Source organism: Bactrocera neohumeralis, chromosome 4 (assembly GCF_024586455.1).
Source record: "Bactrocera neohumeralis isolate Rockhampton chromosome 4, APGP_CSIRO_Bneo_wtdbg2-racon-allhic-juicebox.fasta_v2, whole genome shotgun sequence".
Taxonomy (NCBI): Eukaryota; Metazoa; Arthropoda; class Insecta; order Diptera; family Tephritidae; genus Bactrocera; species Bactrocera neohumeralis.
The window spans coordinates 51,855,050-51,862,349 of NC_065921.1; the positions used below are offsets into that span (position 1 = coordinate 51,855,050).

The 7,300-nt window shown below is 34.0% G+C and overlaps 2 pseudogenes; one reads left to right on the plus strand and one right to left on the minus strand.

Moving 5' to 3' along the window:
- Positions 1-522: 522 nt before the first annotated feature.
- On the plus strand, positions 523-725 carry LOC126757720 (small nucleolar RNA U3; annotated as a pseudogene).
- Positions 726-1,943: 1,218 nt separating this feature from the next.
- LOC126757736 (small nucleolar RNA U3) lies at positions 1,944-2,146 on the minus strand (annotated as a pseudogene).
- Between the last annotated feature and the right edge of the window lie 5,154 nt (positions 2,147-7,300).

A 7,300-nucleotide genomic window follows, 5' to 3' on the forward strand; every position in this document is an offset into this window, starting at 1 on the left:
TCAGGTTGCGCAACCTTGCTCAATATGAATCTACGCAACCTTGTCTGCCAAGATGTTCAAGCAGCAAGCGAAGCGGTGACAATAGGCGATCGTTTGTTCGTTTCTTTCGGCGCAGCTCGGCTTTTCTACTAACAACACAATGTTGCCATGCTTATGCTGTTGTTGTTTTTGTAGAAAAATGTTTAAATTTTTGGTTGGTGACATATTCAATTAAAAATAAATTCTGTTGGGATTCGAACCTACGTGTTCGTCGTAACTTTTCAAGCGCTTACCACCAACACCACCGTTGACAGTTGTATTGCGTTGTCCTAATTATGATTTGGTTATGCATGAAAGAAATATACAAAGGATCGCCGATTGTTACCTCTTTCCTTGCTGCTGCTGCGCATATGTATGTTTGTATGTTTGTGCATTATTGAAGTTATGCTGCTTTTTCTTTCGTTTGTCTTTCATTTCTGCGAGTTCTCAACTATTTTATGTGACCTTTTGGTTGAAATACTCTGCGTTGGCCGTTGAAAAATTAAGGCTATACTTCACAGGATCATTTCTGTAGTTATTCTTCATTTCAATTTTTTGGAAATCGACCCGCGATGACGAGGTATATCGTTTTATCTGACAGCGTGAGGTTTATGAACTTCATTTCTAATATTGTGTTGTAGCATATTAGAAATGATGTTTCTTCGAAAATCGCTCGCTTACAACGGATAAAAGGACGTCTGAGTGGTGATTTTAATGAATAAATTCCAAGGTTTTACGCAAAAATAATGCGGTCAATAAGTACAGTACGCTCATGTATGCTTGCGCATTATTTTCCTTTCGTTTGTCTTTCATTTTTGCGAATTCTCAACTATTTTATGTGACTTTTTTTCTTTCGTCTCTCTTTTTTTTGTGCGAATTCTTTGAATTTCTGAACGCGCACATGCGTATACATACATTCATATGAGCATGTGCAGATACACAAGATAGGATAGAAAGATAAATATTTTTCGTACTAATAGAAATTAAATTTATCACAGCATTATTATGTACATATATGTATGTAGATTAGGTATATTGCTGTGACAAATTTAATTTCTATTAGTAAGAAAAATATTTATTAGTATAGTATTACGATGTTAAAATGCAAAAATTAAAGACTAAGTCCGACGAGATTCGAACCTGCGTTCAGATTGTGACTTTTTATGTGCTTACCACCAACACTACTATTGATATTGTTGTCTTAAGTATGGTTTCGTTATGCATGTAAGAAATATACGATGGTTCAAATAATTTTGTTTAAGTATAGAAATATGCTTTTGTAGAACATTTGCTTTCGTAAACATACAGACAAATGTGCAAACGACATAATATATGTATGATTGTTTCGCATTTTGCTTCTACACCGGTCAAATTTCTATACAAAAATCGACTGAAATGCATGAGAAAATAAAATGGACAACTAGGGCAAATAATTAAAAAAAAATTTATTGATAATTAAATATAAATGAAAATACATGTAAAATTACTTAAATTTATTTAAATTAATTAAAAAACTTATTTAAATTTATTAAGAAACTTATTTAAATTTATTGAAAAACTGCAAAGAAAAATAAAAAGAAATTCAGTTTACTTTGGCACAATTTTGTGCGCAATACAAATGCAACGCCAATAATGAATACAAGAAATTGACTAAACACCATGATATAAGATATACAAATTATAATATGACAACCCAATTCGAAGAGTACAAAAGAGAGATGGTTACGCTGCATATTCCCTTCCACAACGAAGAGACAGAACTACTTTCCGAGTCAAAATTCCTTCATTTAGACTTTGCTTTATAAAATGTGCATAATGAATTTAAATGTTCTAGTTTTCTTTCATACAAAATGATATGCATTTCTGAATATCACTATAACTTCTTCCGCGCATAGGGACTCCCCGAATCTTTTTTCATTAAAATCGCCACTCAGAAGTCCTTTTATCCGTTGTAAGCGAACGATTTTCGAAGAAACATCATTTCTAATATGCCACAAGACAAAATTAGAAATGAACTTCTTAAACCTCACACTGTCAGATAAAACGATATACCTCGTCATCGCGGGTGGATTTCCAAAAAATGTAAATGAAGACTAACTACAGAATTGATCCTGTAAAGTATAGCCTTAATTTCTCAACGGCCAACGCAGAGTATTTCAACCAAAAGGTCACATAAAATAGTTGAGAATTCGCAGAAATGAAAGACAAACGAAAGAAAAAGCAGCATAACTTCAATAATGCACAAGCATACAAACATACATATGCGCAGCAGCAGCAAAGAAAGAAATAACAATCGGCGATCCATTGTATATTTCTTTCATGCATAACCAAACCATAATTAGGACAACGCAATACAAGTGTCAATGGTGGTGTTGGTGGTAAGCGCTTGAAAAGTTACGACGAGCACGTAGGTTGGAATCCCAACAGAATTTATTTTTAATTGAATATGTCACCTACCAAAAATTGAAACATTGCTCTACAAAAACAACAACAGCATAAGCATGGAAACATTGTGTTCTTGGTAGAAAAGCCGAGCTGTGCCGAAAGAAACGAACAAACGATCGCCGATTGTCACCGCTTCGCTTGCTGCTTGAACATCTTCGCAGACAAGGTTGCGTAGATTCATATTGAGCAAGGTTGCGCTGAATCTATCACAACCTTTTCCGAACTCGTATAAGAAGTATAACTTCAAAAATATATTGAGTTTTCGTTATAAAGTGGTTAAAGTGGTTATATTTTTTGGTTATCAATCACTCATATTGAAACAAAATTTCAGTTTTCGTTATAAAATGGATAAATTTTAGTTATTATATCTGTCAGCGATTTCCATTTATTTTTGATGATACATTGTTTTGTATTTTAGGTGACGATACATATATTTTTATAAATAAAATTTGAGTTTTGGTTATAAAGTAGTTATATTTTTTGGTTATCATGCACTCGTATTGAAACAAAATTTGAGTTTTCGTTATAAAATGGATAAATTTTGGTTATTATATCTGTCAGCGATTTCCATTTATTTTTGATACATTGTTTTGTATTTTAGGTGACGATATATACATATCTATATATATAAAAGAAAGTGACGTTAGTTACTACGCTTATAACTGGAGAACGCCTGGACCGATTTCGGTGATTACCACCAATTCGGACAGGTCTCCGCCCAAACAAGGAGAATACTTAAGAAAATTCTGGAAAATTTTCCGAAAAAAAAATTATGAAGAAAATAAATTTTCAAATACGATTTTAAAAAGGAAGTATAAACGAACATGATTTTAAATGCTGGCGCATAACTCAAAAACGCCTGGACCAATTTTTCCAATTTTTTTTTTTAAATGTTCGTTGAGGCTCAAGGATGGTTTTTATAGCGAAAAAAAATTCGATTAATTGCCGGAAAACCCCTAAAAAAGCCCTCTTCTTTTTCCCATACAAACGAATGAATGCTGTTAGTTACGCTAATGCTCGAGAACAGCTGAACCAATCTAGATGCAATTTTCAGAGGTTGTTCGCTGTGGATCGAGGAAAGTTTAGAAATAAAAAAACCGTATGCTTTTCGTGAGGAAAAGTCGGAAAGTTGGACAATTCCAAAAAAATAACTTTTTTTCGTACAAAAATTTTTTTTTTCAACTTTTTTTTTTTTCAACTTTTTTCCTTTTGTTTTTCAATTGTCAAATTTGTCGTTTGCTTTCTTTATTCCGGTTATTCAAAAAAAAAATTATTGAAATTTATTCCGTGAAATCGTTATGTGTGTTTCACACAAAGTGCTCAATTACAGATTGAAATTTGTTACGATGCCACGAAGAGGTCGCATTCGTTTTGGCATCAACATAAGTATTCCCAGGATGCGATGACATACGAATGAAATTATGGATCGCGGGCAATCAGCAAGCGATCGTCACGATGTCAGAGGACAACTTTTCAAACAACAGTTGCGATGTTTTTTAAACTTTATCTTAAAGCAACGTAGTCTATTTCAACACAGAGAATACAGTACTGATAGAGAAAACACCCCGTTTGCGAGAACTTGATCTATTTGGAAACATCTTGATATTATACATACAATTACTATTACAATTTCTGGAACATGACAATCACTGGAATGAAGTTCGCACACTTTTCGCGATGATCAGCCATCAAATTAGCGTCAATTATGAAATACGAACAAAAATGACATTGCCGAAGACATTTTACATCGTATTCGCTAAGAATTGGAAATGGGTAAATTCCGGTTGATACTTCCGGTGGTTTGATATCAATTCCATCTTCCCTTTACCAATTCACCAAAGATGAACTCACCACGAATATTCGGACATTGGACAAATTATCGTAACTACAATTCCACGCGCAATGTTAGCTGCCAAAAATATCGATGTTGTTGACTTAAACTGGAAGATTCAAATTCAAATTCCGGGAGACTTGCGCTCATACAAATTGATCGATCGTGGAATTTCTAAATTCTTTGAATAGGCTTGGTATGCCACCGCATCATTTGCGTCTCAAAGTTGGATTTGTCGTTATTGTTGCACAATCTTCAGGCGCCGAAACTGTGTAATGGAACCTGACTGATTGTGACGCAGCTATCGAATACAAAGGGGCAGAATGCTTGATTCTACGAATTCCTCTGAGTTCTAACGATTTGCCATTTCAGTTCAAACGTATTCAGTTTCCAGTGAAAATTGCATTTGAGACACAAGGATAGTCGCATAGTGTATGGTATACATTTGGAAATGCTATGTTTTTCACTCGGCCAGATATACGTGGCCTGCTCACGAGTTGGAAAACCATCTTTTCTATAGTACACCGGAACAGAAACCAAAAAATGTTGTTTATCAAGTTGAGATACATTGAAAAAAGTGAAATGATAAATTCAACTTTTTCATTTCTAAACACATAATTTCACGCAGGACAACGACTGCGGGGTCAGCTAGTATTGTTATATTTAAAATATGAGTTTTGGTTATAAAGTAGTTATATTTTTTGGTTATTATGCACTCATATTGAAACAAAATTTGAGCTTTCGTACTGTACTTGTATACTTTACACTTTATTACGTAACTAGGTGTGCCGTCGACTTCGTCCGCGTGAAATACTGATTTTGGGCTTCGCCTTTATCTTCGTCCGCGTCAATTTCTGTTATCAAAGAACTTCTGCGTAAATTATATTTTTTGTTTTATTTTCTGGTGGCAGAAGAACATATTGAGTTTTTCCGCAACCTGATCTTGACAACGCGACATATAATTGGCCATGTAAAAGCAGTCTTGGCGTAAATCGATCCCCACGTGTTTAAATGTTTGCCCCTGCGGTGGTTTCAGATTTCTAAGTAAAATTATTGGGGCGCCTATTTTTAGCTTAAGGGAATGTGGAGGAAGGCCACTTGGGTTCAAAGAATTTAGAAACTCCTGTGGGTAATGGACCACATCTTCTTGATCCATTACATTATCAATAGATGTGTATGTGACTATATCTCCTTCAAGTTTATTTAAAATTATGTCATTAATTTCGTCCACGCTATTGTTTCTCGCCGCCAATATTGCCCTTTGACACATCCATTGGTGATCTTTATTTTCTATTTCGCTGATGTCAGGGTAAACTTTTGATATTAAATCCTCAATGTTACCTACTCTTACTCCTAAATCGCGGTCAATTTAAAATTTATTTTGAAAATGAGGTATTTTCCCGTCTCCTACTAAAACTAATTTTGAAGGGAAAGTTATACTACTTCCTCCCAAATGGGCTCTCATATTTGTCGATAATTTTAAAATCAAAGTTCGGGAATTCTGTGAGGCCCAACGTTGAGATCGTTCAGCGCTTGATTCCCGTTGTCGGTTGGCCAAAGTTCGGAAATTTTGTGAGGCTAGACGCTGCGAACGTTCAACGCTCGATTCCCTAGCACGGTTTCTTCATGATTGCTCGTTGAGTACCCAACCTATGCATATTCTCATCCTTTCATTGCTGCGCAAAACTCGCAGCCGCTTTGCAGTAGCAGTCTGCCGAGAAAGCTGAGTTCTTTTTTTAAGCATTATAGTGACAAAGAAAGAACGTAGAAAATGAATAAAAAGAATGTAGAAAAAAGAAATGTAAGATTAATAATCAGGAACCTAATTATTTTTACCTGCACTTGGTATTTACGTAAACTGAATATTATGTCAAAAGAATTACCGAACAACACATTTATTTGGATAAAGATTAATATTATTATGTTAAGACAACTCTAACAAATAATTTCGACTAAATTAGTTATCACAAAAACGGTACTCACAGACTTTTTTTAGATCATTAAAAGAGAAATAATTCTTTCATACATAACTTTTGTGCATCTTGAACCGCTTTCGCAGCGCAAGAAACGGAAGCCCTCAAAGATAAAAAAAATCCCCCTTTTTTTACACATTTACCACTGTTTCTTCGCTCCTATTGGTCGCAGCGTGATGCTATATAGCCTATAGCCTTTCTCGATAAATGGATTATCCAACACAAAAAGAATTATTCAATTCGAACCAGTAGTTTTGGAGATTAGTGCGTTCAAACAAACAAACAAACAAACAAACTCTTCAGCTTTATAATATTAGTATAGATATTATTATATAATATTACTTATACATGTGTATATATAATATTATTATATAATATTACTAATACATGTATAAAATATTACTTAATTGCTTAATAAATTTAAAAAAGAAAATATCCATATGCATGAATAGAGGAATTTCAGCGAATTGCCTTATTATCACACGGCAGCTCTCCATTTCGTCTTAATTTTTGGTAAAGAAATGAGTTTCAAACGAGTGTAAAATGTAATTTTTAAAATAAAGATTTTTTAGGTAAAAAACCTGCCAAAAGTGTAAAATGTGGATGTATTTAAAAGTTTATAGTGTAATTTAATTTATTTGAAGTGTAACATGTGAATAAAGTGTGTTTAATGTGGTGAAATAGCTTCTTGAAATGTTCGAATTTTGCGAATTTTTGAACTTTAAGGTCGAATAACTCGTAATACTATGTTCGGACCGACATTGAAAACATTTTGAAAACACATTTGTATGTTTTGGAATCTAAGCCGTTCGGACCGACAATGTGTGTTTTCGATGAGTTTTCATTGACAACTATCAATAGCGGCATTCTCTTGCTCTTGCAAGATTGCACGATGACAACAAAATGCAAATGCAGAATCTAGTAATATATGACGGCACGAAAATAAACATGGGTTTTGGTCTGACATATTTATAGCCACAGCAAATAATTTTCGGCGTGTGTTTATTGTTGTGCCGTTGCATCAAGAGGAGAA